Source organism: Grampus griseus (assembly GCF_964374135.1).
Source record: "Grampus griseus genome assembly, chromosome: 10".
In the NCBI taxonomy this organism is placed as follows: Eukaryota; Metazoa; Chordata; class Mammalia; order Artiodactyla; family Delphinidae; genus Grampus; species Grampus griseus.
The window spans coordinates 45,053,721-45,070,031 of record NC_139004.1 but is presented as its reverse complement, the minus strand read 5'-3'; positions in this window follow the sequence as shown (position 1 = coordinate 45,070,031).

Genomic DNA, 16,311 nt, shown 5'->3' with positions numbered 1-16,311 from the left:
CTTAAGAAATTCTCAAATATTAACTTGATTGAGCTTATTAATGAATTTATGACTAAATATATTGAAAAGTAGAAAATTATTCTTTCATTTGAAAGTCCCAATATTGAATATATGCCCAGGACTGGTCATTGAAAATACAGACACTTCTCATTCCTAAACTAGGGTTTGGTAAAACAATCAGGAAAACACTAGATTTTGGCTGCCAGAGTGAAATGGTTCATAAAAAATGAAGAATAAAATAAATATAAAAATAACAAAACAAATTGCTTGGCTAAAACATCTTGGAAATCATCAAAGTTCATTAAAGCTATCCGTTTCAACAAAATATCTTTAAACTTTATGAATAAGTAATGTTTTCCAGTAAATTGGTAAATTTGGCAAATTCATCATTCAACATATTTATGAATTATTTTTAAAGATTCAGTCATTTTGAAACTGATGCATGTTTTCTCGTGGGCAAATTGAACTAAAATCATTCATTCATTATACCTTCCTTGGAATATAATGAATGGTCCTAACTAGTCTTTCCTCCTCCTGCTCTCCTCCCCCTCCTCCCTTCCCCCTCCTCTACCACCATCCTCCTCCTCCTCCTCCTTCTTCTGGGCATTCTACCAGTTCTCTCTATTTATGGCAATCACTTTAAAATGCTATGATGTGGTAATACATATATACAATGGAATATTACTCAGTCATAAAAAGGAATGAAACTTGGCTATGGATGGACCTAGATACTGTCATACAGATTGAAGTAAGTCATAAAGAGAAAAACAAATATTGTATATTCACACATATATGTGGCATCTGAAAAAATTGGTATATACAATCTTATTCACAAAGCAGAAATAGAGACACAGATGTAGAGAACAATCGTATGGATACCAAGGGGGGGGGGAAGAATTGGGAGACTGGGATTGACATATACACACTATTGATACTATGTATAAAATAGATAACTAATGAGAACCTACTGTATAGCACAGGGAACTCTTCTCAATACTCTCTGGTGACCTAAATGAGAAGGAAATAAAAAAAAAGGGGGGATATATGTATACATATAGATGATTCACTTTGCTGTACAGTATAAACTAACACAATATAGTAAAGCAACAATACTCCAATACAAAAAATTGCTATGATCACCATATCATTGCCCATTAATGGAGCCCAATTTACACAGTAAAATATAATCTCCTCCTCAGAAGCCTTCAGTCTCTTGGTGATTTGACTCCTGACTACATCTTCAACTTCACCTTATGCTGCTCTTTCCCTGTTTACCACATCTTAGTCACCTGGGTCTTTATCCCACTCCAGAAAATATAAAATATTTTCTGTCCAGGGTCTTTGCATAGTTTTCTCTGCCTTAAAATTTATTTTCCTGATTCTTCATTTGGCCCCTTTTAATCTAAAGTATTACTCCCAGCAATCCCACTCCTGGGTATATACTGAAAAAAAAAACAAGAAGACTAATTCAAAAAAATATATGGACCCCAATGCTCATAGCAGTATTATTTACAATTGCCAAGACATGGAAGCAACCTAAGTGTCCATTAACAGATGAATGGATATAGAAGATATGGTACATATATACAATGGAATACTACTCAGCCATAAAATAAAGAATGAAATTTTGCCATTTGCAGCAACATGGATGGACTTAGACAGCATTTTGCTAAGTGAAATAAGTCAGACAGAGAAAGACAAATATTGTATGATATCAGTTGTCTGTGGAATCTAAAAAATACAATAAAACTAGTAAGTATAACAGAAAAGAAGCAGACTCACAGATATAGAGAACAAACCAGTGGTTACCAGTGGGGAGAGAGAAAGGGGGGCAGTGATATAGGGGTAGGGGATTAAAAGATACAAATTATTATGTATAAAATAAGACACAAGGATATATTGTACAACTCAGAGTATTTATTAATTCAATGTTATCAACCTGGAGAAATTGCTCAAGGTGTGTACTATAGGATTATATATTGGTTTTATTCTATTCAACTTTTTTAAAAGTAAAAATATTTCTAAAGATATATAAAGCATTCAGTCAATACTACAAAGCAGGATGGATTGTTAAAATATTCACTGACAGGATCAGAAGAAAAGTATATGAAATTAGGCTAGAATAATGAGCTTAAACAGGGCAGATAAAGTTTATTAAGAATAGGTATAAAATTTTGTACTTATATTTGCAATTTAAAACATAGATATTAGGTGAGAACCGGTGATGCTTCAGTGGAATTTAAGCATAACAAGAAGTCACTCTCTTGTGGTTGTGAAGTTGAAAGTGGAAGGTGAAAAAGAACTTATACTAATAGAAACAGAGAGATTAGTTCCATCCTAATGCTCACGAGTCCAACCATGTAAGGTATAGTGTATCTAACCATGGGCTCCACATTCTGAATATGAAATTGAGAAAAAACTTATCTAGAAGGTAAAAATGCCTGGGAACTGTTCTTTAAGCAATAGTTACATGAAACTGTAAACTAAAAGACTAAGCAGGCACATAATATGAAAAAAAGTTTGGAGGATTGATAACCTTTAGGTTTTATCCCAAAGGTAAATTTTCTGATTTTATTATAGCTAAAAATTACCTTTAAAATATTAAGCAAAGAAATGAGTATTAGCAGTGATCCCATGAGGAATTGGGGTCTTGTGATGACAAAAGCTGTCATTTATGAAGCATTTATGTGCCATGCACTATGGAAGACAGTTTACATGTGTTATCTCATATAACTCACACAGAATATTCTGGAAAAATGGATATTATTGTCCTTATCATATAATTAGGAAATTGTGAAACAAAATCATTTAATAATTTCCCCCACAGTTCAGAGTAAGAAAATAGACATATTAATATTTGAGCCCAAATATGTTGGACTCTCCAGTCTATAGCCTTTCCAAAATAAAAGGTTGTCTTTCAGCTTACTTACATTTTATTTATATTTTATGTCATTATAATGACTGTGGGTTACTCTGATGAAGAGAAATGTGTTTAAGCTAAAACAATTAAAATTCACAAAATAGTGGGTTATGTTGAGAGCTTTGAAATAAAAGCAGAAAATGGCTTGCAAAAGGCCAAAGAAAAATTTTTGAAGAAAAAATATATTTTTACTCTTAAAATTGTTATATTCATTTGTCTTGATTTCATACATTTTCTGTAGTGATTAAGGGAGTGTTTCTTATATCTAGAGTAAAATAAATATGGTCTTGTGTTCTTGCAGAAGATAGTTTCAACTTCAGAATTCATACCATCCTCAGAAACCATGAGATAAGCTTACTATTAAATTAACAGCACTCAGGTTTTTAAAATCTTTGTCAAAAATTTCCACTATTTGATTCTTACAAAATCCTTCTTCATTTCAGAGGTAACAGAAAATCAGAAAATTAAAGTGAGGCCACAGAGGATGCAAGTGGCAGAATGAGCCTAGAATCTGATACTTCCGACTCCAAATTGTTTGTTGTACACCACATAGACTCAACACTGTAAAGGAAGGGAAGTGTGTATAAAATAACACAAAATGTGGTACACCATAAAAGCAACATTATTGACAGGAATTTATCAACAGTAAGAGTAATGATGCTGAGATTTTGAGTCTTAGGACGTAGTCAGTCCTGGGTTGGTGCCCTTGTCCAGTTGAATATTCTCAAAACCCTACATGATCACAAATGGAAAATCTGTGTCATTTTCAAGGCCATCTTTATTTTACTCACCTTTTTATTTTACTCATCTTTTTATTTTACTAGTAATTATATTCTAGGAAGAGAAATAAAACTTTAGCCATGTTTCTACCTGAAAAAAATTCTGTACTGTCTTTTTATACAGATTGGTTTTGTTACAACTAAATTGAGCTAATTTATCACCAAGGCTGTGGTGAAAATGTGCCCTTTATAGAAACATGGTTTAAAACTTTAAGTGAGTAAATATAGTTTTATATAATAAATATCCTAATAAATGTGATTTCTTATAACTTACATCCTCTACAGGTTACAAATCAATAATTCTTGACAATTTTAAGGCTAACGTTTTCAACATTCCAGGAAAACTCTTTGCCATCATTAACGAATGGACTTACATGGAAACTCAAATTTATGATTCCAAGATACAGAACGTATTTAAATTTAACTTAAAACTTAAGGTAAAAGTAAATATATCTAACCTCTTTTTAAACTGTTTTTCAACAAAATTAACTGTTTAGCTTGTGGGTTGCCCACTCACATTACCTATGTCAAAAGTCTACTATTCTTTTAAGGATTTTATTAACCAATGATAAGTTATACTTCCTAGTCATGGCCAAATTAAAGAACATAAGGATTGTAATTCTGTCTCTCCACATCTGAAACTAGTCTCTTAAATTTAATTCTAAGATACTCCTGGGGAGTGGTTGAGCATAAATTGGAGATAGGTGTATTTGAGAGTAAGAAAAATGACTTAGCAAATTATTTTTAAGGTTTCAATTTGAATGTATATATGCAAAGAATGTGAGTATATAACTTCATATGATGTCTAATCATCCTATTACTTCCCCTGTGTCCTCACTGTTTTTTCCCTTTATTCTTCACTGTTGCCAAGAGTACCATGTAAAAATTAACTTTGGGTAGAAAAAAATAATTTAAAGAATTAAATCATCTGATTTAAAAAGTCAAAATCAAAACTCTCCTCTTTCCTTTGATTCTGTATTTCTCTTTAAAAGGATCTTACTTTAATGAATGTTTAGGGATTATTATTCAATAATGAGTCTGAAGTCCATCAAAGTGGGAGATTGCATCACAGTATAAGAACTTTATTGGAGATGAAAAAATAATTATTGAATGTTACTATTTTGGCAAAATATCATTAAACAGCATGGCATTCAAGAAATAGAGAACAGAATAAAGCCAGCATGTTCCCAGAAAGGCTAATTGGCAAAGTATGACAACAACAGAGCAAAATTCTCTTTCGCAGAGCTACTGGCCCCAGCGTGGCTGTAGTGTGCGATTTGTAATTGACAGTAAGGCATAGATTTTCGCAGATGTGAAATGTCAGTCCTTCCACCAGGTCACAGTGAAAGCAGCGTAAACCCTTAGATGTAACCAACAACTGTGTCACCATTGAGACACATCTTAAGTAAATAGTATGTCGCACTAAAACAGATTCAGGGATCATGCCGTTTGCTCAAGTCAATGAGCAGTACGGGTATCGCAAGGCTAGGGTCTGCCATTAACAAGATGAGTCCCGGCTATTGTAAATAGAGCTTCAGTGAACATTGTTGTACATGACTCTTTTTGAGTTATGCTTTTCTCAGGGTATTTGCCCAGTAGTGAGATTGCTGGGTCTATGGTGGTTCTATTTTTAGTTTTTTAAGGAACCTCCATACTGTTCTCCATAGTGGCTACACCAATTTACATTACCACCAACAGTGCAAGAGGGTTCCCTTTTCTCCACACCCTTTCCAGCATTTATTGTTTGTAGATTCTTTGAAGATGGCCATTCTGACTGGTGTGAGATGATATTTCATTGTAGTTTTGATTTGCATTTCTCTAATGATTAATGATGTTGAGCATTCTTTCATGTGTTTGTTGGCAATGTGTATAAAGCAGAAAGTAACACACCATTGTAAAGCAATTATACTCCAATAAAGATGTTAAAAAACAACAACAACAAAAAAAAACCATGACGAGTCCCCACAAATCCTGAGCCAGCGAGATCTTTGGGACATTCAATTCTGCTTCAGTCAAAGAAAGTCAGTGTAAAAATGGATTACTGCTTTATGCAAAACTGAGAACAACCAAAATCGTGGTAGAAAGATAAAATTCTATGAGGACATGCCTAAGCATAATTTCAAGAAACAGGGCATAGCCATTCGCTGCTGGGAAACCATAGCAACAGGAAGACCAAGCTAGCATGTTAGTGATCTGAACTGGGATGGTTCTTGTGAAAGGAGGAAGCTGAACTGGAAGCAGGATCAAGACTGTAAACATAAAACGAGCACACTTTCTCTCTAACAAGGAAAGTAGCCTTGTTATTTACAATATTCTAATAGATGACAGCAACAGTAGAACTGTCATTAAATAAGAATCATACTGGAGCCTCCTATACCTTTAGAATCCATATATCAGGACTACTTTATAATGAAATAATTTTGGCAATTCAGTAATTTATTCCTCTTGGATGCACTTTGAGAAAAATTTTTTTTATCAAAAACAATAATAAAGCATACTAGACAAGGCTCTAATATATATCATCTAAGTTAAATTGCAAAAATTTTATTTGGTGATCTACATTTAGAAATTCAGGATGTACCAAAAGTGCTATAAGCGACAGCTTTTTCAGATGGGATATGGAGATTCAAAAATGTAAGTCTTCTGTCAAAAATGGAACATAACATTTTCTCCATATAAATCCTGAGAACACAAGGAAATATAAACATGCAGAAATGGAAACACTAGGATTCATTTTATATTTTTGCAAAGGAAAACACTTTTCTTCTTTTCCTTAGATACCTACTATAAGGTATCTAATCTGTAGCATAAGGTAAAAAAACCACTGACCGCTAATAAGATGTAAGGTGTTCTCAATATTTCTTCCCGTTATTACTGTCTTGAATATTTATAAAACTGGACTACACATTTTCCTGCATGAATTAGCTGTAACTCTCCAGTCATATTTCAGCCAAGTAAATACATCTTTAAGGCAAGATCTTTAAAGAAGGAGAAAAATGGGATTTTAAAGCCAAATTTTTTTTAAACATCTTAATTGGGGTAAAATTGCTTTACAATGGTGTGTTAGTTTCTGCTTTATAACAAAGTGAATCAGTTATACATATACATATGTTCCCATATCTCTTCCCTCTTGCGTCTCCCTCCCTCCCACCCTCCCTATCCCACCCATCCAGGCGGTCACAAAGCACCGAGCTGATATCCCTGTGCCATGCGGCTGCTTCCCACTAGCTATCTACCTTACGTTTGTTAGTGTGTATATGTCCATGACTCTCTCTCGCCCTGTCACAGCTCACCCTTCCCCTTCCACATATCCTCAAGTCCGTACTCCAGTAGGTCTGTGTCTTTATTCCTGTCTTACCCCTAGGTTCTTCATGACATTTTTTTTCTTAAATTCCATATATATGTGTTAGCATACGGTATTTGTCTTTCTCTTTCTGACTTACTTCACTCTGTATGACAAACTCTAGGTCTATCCACCTCATTACAAATAGCTCAATTTCGTTTCTTTTTATGGCTGAGTAATATTCCATTGTATATATGTGCCACGTCTTCTTTATCCATTCATCCAATGATGGGCACTTAGGTTGTTTCCATCTCTGGCCTACTGTAAATAGAGCTGCAATGAACATTTTGGTACATGATGCTTTTTGAATTTTGGTTTTCTCAGGGTATATGCCCAGTAGTGGGATTGCTGGGTCATATGGTAGTTCTATTTGTAGTTGTTTAAGGAACCTCCATACTGTTCTCCATAGTGGCTGAACTAATTCACGTTCCCACCAGCAGTGCAAGAGTGTTCCCTTTTCTCCACACCCTCTCCAGCATTTACTGTTTCTAGATTTTTTGATGATGGCCATTCTGACTGGTGGGAGATGGTATCTCATGGTAGTTTTGATTTGCATTTCTCTAATGATTAATGATGTTGAGCATTCTTTCATGTGTTTGTTGGCAGTCTGTATATCTTCTTCAGAGAAATGTCTATTTAGGTCTTCTGCCCATTTTTGGATAGGGTTGTTTGTTTTCTTGTTATTGTGCTGCATGAGCTGCTTGTAAATTTTGGAGATTAATCCTTTGTCAGTTGCTTCATTTGCAAATATTTTCTCCCATTCTGAGGGTTGTCTTTTGGTCTTGTTTATGGTTTCCTTTGCTGTGCAAAAACTTTGAACTTTCATTAGGTCCCATTAGTTTGTTTTTGATTTTATTTCCATTACTCTAGGAGGTGGGTCAGAAAGGATCTTGCTGTGATTTATGTCATAGAGTGTTCTGCCTATGTTTTCCTCTAAGAGTTTGATAGTTTCTGGCCTTACATTTAGGTCTTTAGTCCATTTTGAGCTTATTTTTGTGTATGGTGCTAGGGAGTGATCTAATCTCATACTTTTACATGTATCTGTCCAGTTTTCCCAGCACCACTTATTGAAGACGCTGTGCTTTCTCCACTGTACATTCCTGCCACCTTTATCAAAGATAAGGTGTCCATATGTGTGTGGGTATATCCCTGGGCTTTCTATCCTGTTCCATTGACCTATCTTTCTGTATTTGTGCCAGTACCATACTGCCTTGATCACTGTAGCTTTGTAGTATAGTCTGAAGTCAGGGAGCCTGATTCCTCCAGCTCCTTTTTTCCTTCTCAAGATTGCTTTGGCTATTCGGGGTCTTTTGTGTTTCCATACAAATTGTGAAATTTTTTGTCCTAGTTCTGTGAAAAATGCCAGTGGTAGTTTGATAGGGATTGCACTGAATCTATAGATTGCTTTGGGTAGTAGAATCATTTTCACAATGTTGATTCTTCCAATCCAAGAACATGGTAGGTATATCTCACCATCTATTTGTATCATCTTTAATTTCTTTCATCAGTGTCTTATAATTTTCTGCATACAGGTCTTTTGTCTCCTTAGGTAGGTTTATTCCTAGATATTTTATTCTTTTTGTTGCAATGGTAAATGGGAGTGTTTTCTTCATCTCACTTTCAGATTTTTCATCATTAGTGTATAGGAATGCCAGAGATTTCTGTGCATTAATTTTGTATCCTGCTACTTTACCAAATTCATTGATTAGCTCTAGTAGTTTTCTGGTAGCATCTTTAAGATTCTCTATGTATAGGATCATGTCATCTGCAAACAGTGACAACTTTACTTCTTCTTTTCCAATTTGGATTCCTTTTATTTCCTTTTCTTCTCTGATTGCTGTGGCTAAGACTTCCAAAACTATGTTGAAAAAGAGTGGTGAGAGTGGGCAACCTTGTCTTGTTCCTGATCTTAGTGGAAATGCTTTCAGTTTTTCACCATTGAGGATGATGTTTGCTGTTGGCTTGTCATATATGGCCTTTATTATATTGAGGAAAGTTCCCTCTATGCCTACTTTCTGCAGGGTTTTTATCATAAATGGGTGTTGAAATTTGTCAAAAGCTTTCTCTGCATCTATTGCGATGACCATATGGTTTTTCTCCTTCAATTTGTTAATATGGTTTATCACATTGATAGATTTGCATATATTGAAGAATCCTTGCATTCCTGGAATAAACCCCACTTGATCATGGTGTATGATCCTTTTCATGTGCTGTTGGATTCTGTTTGCTAGTATTTTGTTAAGGATTTTTGCATCTATGTTCATCAGTGATATTGGCCTGTAGTTTTCTTTCTTTGTGACATTCTTGTCTGGTTTTTGTATCAGGGTGATGGTGGCCTCCTAGAATGTGTTTGGGAGTGTTCCTTCCTCTACTATATTTTGTAAGAGTTGGGGAAGGATAGGTATTAGCTCTTCTCTAGATGTTTTGTAGAATTCGCCTGTGAAGCCATCTGGTTCTGGGCTTTTGTTTGTTGGAAGATTTTTAATCACAGTTTCAATTTCAGTGCTTGTGATTGGTCTGTTGATATTTTCTATTTCTTCCTGATTCAGCCTTGGCATGTTGTGCATTTCTAAGAATTTGTCCATTTCTTCCAGGTTGTCCATTTTATTGGCATAGGGTTGCTTGTAGTTGTCTCTCATTAACTTTGTCTTTCTGCAGTGTCAGTTGTTACTTCTCCTTTTTCATTTCTAATTCTATTGATTTGAGTTTTCTCCCTTTTTTCTTGATGAATCTGGCTAATGGTTTATCAATTTTGTTCATTTTCTCAAAGAACCAGCTTTTAGTTTTATTGATCTTTGCTATCGTTTCCTTCTTTTTCATTTATTCATGATCTGATCTTTATGATTTCTTTCCTTCTGCTAATTTTGGGGATGTTTTGTTCTTCTTTCTCTAATTGCTTTAGGTGCAAGGTTAGGTTGCTTATTCGAGATGTTTCCTGTTTCATTTTGTTTTTTAACATCTTTATTGGGGTATAATTGCTTTACAATGGTGTGTTAGTTTCTGTTTTATAACAAAGTTAATCAGTTATACATATACATATGTTCCCATATCTCTTCCCTCTTGCCTCTCCCTCCCTCCCACCCTCCCTATCCCACCCATCCAGGTGGTCACAAAGCACCAAGCTGATCTCCCTGTGCTATGCGGCTGCTTCTCACTAGCTATCTACCTTACGTTTGGTAGTGTATATATGTCCATGCCTCTCTCTCGCTTTGTCACAACTCACCCTTCCCCCTCCCCATATCTTCAAGTCCGTTCTCCAATAGGTCTGTGTCTTTATTCCTGTCTTACCCTTAGGTTCTTCATGACATATTTTTTCCTTAAATTCCATATATATGTGTTAGCATACAGTATTTGTCTTTCTCTTTCTGACTTACTTCACTCTGTATGACAGACTCTAGGTCTATCCATCTCATTACAAATAACTCAATTTTGTTTCTTTTTATGGCTGAGTAATATTCCATTGTATATATGTGCCACATGTTCTTTATCCATTCATCAGATGATGGGCCTTTAGGTTGTTTCCATCTCCGGTCTATTGTAAATAGAGCTGCAATGAACATTTTGGTACATTACTCTTTTTGAATTTTGGTTTTCTCAGTGTATATGCCCAGTAGTGGGATTGCTGGGTAATATGGTAGGTCTATTTGTAATTTTTTAAGGAACCTCCATACTGTTCTCCATAGTGGCTGTACAAATTCACATTCCCACCAGCAGTGCAAGACTGTTCCCTTTTCTCCACACCCTCTCCGGCATTTATTGTTTCTAGTTATTTTGGTGATGCCCATTCTGACTGGTGTGAGATGATATCTCATTGTAGTTTTGATTTGCATTTCTCTAGTGATTAATGATGTTGAGTATTCTTTCATGTGTTTGTTGGCAGTCTGTATATCTTCTTCAGAGAAATGTCTATTTAGGTATTCTGCTCATTTTTGTATTGGGTTGTTTGTTTTCTTGCTATTGAGCTTCATGTGTTGCTTGTAAATTTTGGAGATTAATCCTTTGTCAGTTGTTTCACTTGCAAATATTTTCTCCCATTCTGAGGGCTGTCTTTTGTTCTTGTTTATGGTTTCCTTTGCTGTGCAAAAGCTTTGAATTTTCATTAGGTCCCATTAGTTTGTTTTTGATTTTATTTCCATTACTCTAGGAGGTGGGTCAGAAAGGATCTTGCTGTGATTTATGTCATAGAGTGTTCTGCCTATATTTTCCTCTAAGAGTTTGATAGTTTCTGGCCTTACATTTAGGTCTTTAATCCATTTTGAGTTTATTTTTGTGTATGGTGTTAGGGAGTGATCTAATCTCATACTTTTACATGTACCTGTCCAGTTTTCCCAGCACCACTTACTGAAGACACTGTCCTTTCTCCATTGTACATTACTGCCACCTTTATCAAAGATAAGGTGACCATATGTGCGTGGGTTAATCTCTGGGCTTCCTATCCTGTTCCATTGATCTATCTTTCTGTTTTTGTGCCAGTACCATACTGTCTTGATTACTGTAGCTTTGTAGTATAGTCTGAAGTCAGGGAGCCTGATTCCTCCAGCTCCACTTTTCATTCTCAAGATTGCTTTGGCTATTCGGGGTCTTTTGTGTTTCCATACAAATTGTGAAATTTCTTGTTCTAGTTCTGTGAAAAATGCCAGTGGTAGTTTGATAGGGATTGCACTGAATCTATAGATTGCTTTGGGTAGTAGAGTCATCTTCACAATGTTGATTCTTCCAATCCAAGAACATGGTATATCTCTCCATCTATTTGTATCATCTTTAATTTCTTTCATCAGTGTCTTATAATTTTCTGCATACAGGTCTTTTGTCTCCTTAGGTAGGTTTATTCCTAGATATTTTATTCATTTTGTTGCACTGGTAAATGGGAGTTTTTCCTTGATCTCACTTTCAGATTTTTCATCATTAGTATATAGGAATGCCAGAGATTTCTGTGCATTAATTTTGTATCCTGCTACTTTACCAAATTCATTGATTAGCTCTAGTAGTTTTCTGGTAGCATCTTTAGGATTCTCTCTGTATAGTATCATGTCATCTGCAAACAGTGACAACTTTACTTCTTCTTTTCTGATTTGGATTCCTTTTATTTCCTTTTCTTCTCTGATTGCTGTGGCTAAAACTTCCAAAACTATGTTCAATAAGAGTGGTGAGAGTGGGCAACCTTGTCTTGTTCCTGATCTTAGTGGAAATGCTTTCAGTTTTTCACCATTGAGGATGATGTTGGCTGTGGGCTTGTCATATATGGCCTTAATTATGTTGAGGAAAGTTCCCTCTATGCCTACTTTCTGCAGGGTTTTTATCATAAATGGGTGTTGAAATTTGTCAAAAGCTTTCTCTGCATCTAATGAGATGATCATATGGTTTTTGTGCTTCAATTTGTTAATATGGTTTATCACATTGATAGATTTGCATATATTGAAGAATCCTTGCATTCCTGGAATAAACCCCACGTGATCATGGTGTATGATCCTTTTAATGTGCTGTTGGATTCTGTTTGCTAGTATTCTGTTGAGGATTTTTGCATCTATGTTCATCAGTGATATTGGCCTGTAGTTTTCTTTCTTTGTGACATCCTTGTCTGGTTTTGGTATCAATGTGATGGTGGCCTCATAGGAGGAATTTGGGAGTGTTCCTCCCTCTGCTATAATTTGGAAGAGTTTGAGAAAGATAGGTGCTAGCTTTTCTCTAAATGTTTGATAAAATTCACCTGTGAAGCCATCTGGTCCTGGGCTTTTGTTTGTTGGAAGATTTTTAATCACAGTTTCAATTTCAGTGCTTGTGATTGGTCTGTTCATATTTTCTATTTCTTCCTGATTCATTCTTGGCAGGTTTTGCATTTCTAAGAATTTGTCCATTTCTTCGAGGTTGTCCATTTTATTGGCATAGAGTTGCTTGTAGTAATCGCTCATGATCTTTTGTATTTCTGCAGTGTCAGTTGTTACTTCTCCGTTTTCATTTCTAATTTTATTGATTTGAGTCTTCTTCCTTTTTTTCTTGATGAGCCTGACTAGTGGTTTATCTATTTTGTTTATCTTCTCAAAGAACCAGCTTTTAGTTTTATTGATCTTTGCTATTGTTTCCTTCATTTCTTGTTCATTTATTTCTGATCTGATTTTTATGATTTCTTTCCTTCTTCTAGCTTTGGGGTTTTTTTGTTCTTCTTTCTCTAATTGCTTGAGGTGCAAGGTTAGGTTATTTATTCGAGATGCTTCCTGCTTCTTAAGGTGGGCTTGTATTGCTATAAACTTCCCTCTTAGAACTGCTTTTGCTGCATCCCATAGGTTTTGGGTCATCGTGTCTCCATTGTCATTTGTTTCTAGGTATTTTTTGATTTCCTCTTTGATTTCTTCAGTGATCACTTCGTTAGTAAGTATGTATTGTTTAGCCTCTATGTGTTTGTATTTTTTACAGATCTTTTCCTGTAATTGATATCTAGTCTCATGGCGTTGTGGTCGGAAAAGATACTTGATACAATTTCAATTTTCTTATATTTACCAAGGCTTGATTTGTGACCCAAGATATGATCTATCCTGGAGAATGTTCCATGAGCACTTGAGAAAAATGTGTATTCTGTTGTTTTTGGATGGAGTGTCCTATAAATATCAATTAAGTTCATCTTGTTTAATGTATCATTTAAAGCTTGTGTTTCCTTATTTATTTTCATTTTGGATGATCTGTCCATGGGTGAAAGTGGGGTGTTAAAGTCCCCTACTATGAATGTGTTACTGTCGATTTTCCCTTTTCTGGCTGTTATTATTTGCCTTATGTATTGAGGTGCTCCTATGTTGGGTGCATAAATATTTACAATTGTAATATCTTCTTCTTGGATTGATCCCTTGATCATTATGTAGTGTCCTTCTTTGTCTCTTCTAATAGTCCTTATTTTAAAGTCTATTTTGTCTGATATGAGAATTGCTACTCCAGCTTTCTTTTGGTTTCCATTTGCATGGAATATCTTTTTCCATCCCCTTACTTTCAGTCTGTATGTGTCTCTAGGTCTGAAGTGGGTCTCTTGTAGACAGCATATATAAGGGTCTTGTTTTTGTATCCATTCAGCCAATCTGTGTCTTTTGGTGGGAGCATTTAGTCCATTTACATTTAAGGTAATTATCAATATGTATGTTCCTATTCCCATTTTCTAAATTGTTTTAGGTTCGTTATTATAGGTTTTTTCCTTCTCTTGTGTTTCCTGTCTAGAGAAGTTCCTTTAGCATTTGTTGTAAAGCTGGTTTGGTGATGCTGAACTCTCTCAGCTTTTGCTTGTCTGTAAAGGTTTTAATTTCTCCATCAAATCTGAATGAGTTCCTTGCTGGATAGAGTAGTCTTGGTTGCAGGTTTTTCTCCTTCATCACTTTCAGTATGTCCTGCCACTCCCTTCTGGCTTGTAGGGTTTCTGCTAAGAGATCAGCCTTTAACCTTATGGGGATTCCCTTGTGTGTTATTTGTTGTTTTTCCCTTGCTGCTTTTAATATGCTTTCTTTGTATTTAATTTTTGACAGTTTGATTAATATGTGTCTTGGCATATTTCTCCTTGGATTTATCCTGTATGGGGCTCTCTGTGCTTCCTGGACTTGATTAACTATTTCATTTCCCATATTAGGGAAGTTTTCAACTATAATCTCTTCAAATATTTTCTCAGTCCCTTTCTTTTTCTCTTCTTCTTCTGGAACCCCTATAATTCGAATGTTGGTGCGTTTAATGTTGTCCCCGATGTCTGTGAGACTCTCCTCAGGTCTTTTCATTATTTTTTCTTTATTCTGCTCTGCAGTAGTTATTTCCACTATTTTATCTTCCAGGTCACTTATCCATTCTTCTGCCCCAGTTATTCTGCTATTGATCCCATCTAGAGTACTTTTAATTTCATTTATTGTGTTGTTCATCTTTGCTTGTTTCATCTTTAGTTCTTCTAGGTCCTTGTTAACTGTTTCTTGCATTTTGTCCACTCTGTTTCCAAGATTTTGGATCATCCTTACTATCATTATTGTGAAGTCTTTTTCAGGTAGACTGCCTATTTCCTCTTCATTTGTTAGGTCTGGTGCATTTTTATCTTGCTCCTTTATCTGCTGTGTGTTTTTCTGTCTTCTCATTTTGCTTATCTTACTGTGTTTGGGGTCTCCTTTTTGCAGGCTGCAGGTTTGTAGTTCCTGCTGTTTTTGATGTCTGTCTCCAGTGGCTAAGGTTGGTTCAGTGGGTTGTGTAGGCTTCCTGGTGAAGGGGACTAGTGCCTGTGTTGTGGTGGATGAGGCTGGATCTTGTCTCTCTAGTGGGTAGCTTCACGTCTGGTGGTGTGTTTTGGGGTGTCTGTGGACTTATTATGATTTTAGGCAGCCTCTCTGCTAATGGGTGGGGTTGTGTTCCTGTTTTGCTAGTTGTTTGGCATAGGTTGTCCAGCACTGTAGCTTGCTGGTCGTTGAGTGAAGCTGGGTGCTGGTGTTAAGATGGAGGTCTCTGGGAGATTTTCGCCGTTTGATATTATGTGGAGCTGGGAGGCCTCTTGTTGACCAGTGTCCTGAAGTTGGCTCTCCCACCTCAGAGGCAGAGTCCTGACTCCTGGCTGGAGCACCAAGAGCCTTTCATCCACACGGCTCAGAATAAAAGAGAGAAAAAGTAGAGAGAATTAGTAGAAGTATGAAGAAAGAAAGAAAGAAAGAAAGGAGGGAAGGAAGGAAGGAAGGAAAGAAGGAAGGAAGGAAGGAAGGAAGAAAAAAAGAAAGAAAGAAGCAAAGAAGGAAAGAAGGCGAGAAGGAAAGAAAGAAGGGAGGGAGGGAGGGAGGAAGGAAGGAGGGAAGGAAGGAAAAAAGACAGAAAGAAAGAAGATACAGTAAAATAAAATAAAGTATAATAAAGTTATTGAAGTAAAAAATAATTATTTAGAAAAAAAGGGACAGATAGAACCTTAGGACAAATGGTGGAAGCAAAGCTATACAGACAAAATCTTACACAGAAGCATACACATACACCCTCACAAAAAGAGGTAAAGGGGAAAAAATCATAAATCTTGCTCTCAGAGACCACCTCCTCAATTTGGGATGATTCGTTGTCTAAAGGAGGGAAGGAAGGAAGGAAAGAAGGAAAGAAAGAAAGAAAGGAAGGAAGGAAGAAAGAAAGAAAGAAAGTAAAGTATAATAAAGTTATCAAAATTAATTATTAAGAAAAAAATTTTAAAAAAAAACCATGGACGGATAGAACCCTAGGACAAATGGTGGAAGCAAAACTATACAGATAAGATCTCACACAGAAGCATACACATACACATTCACAAAAAGAGG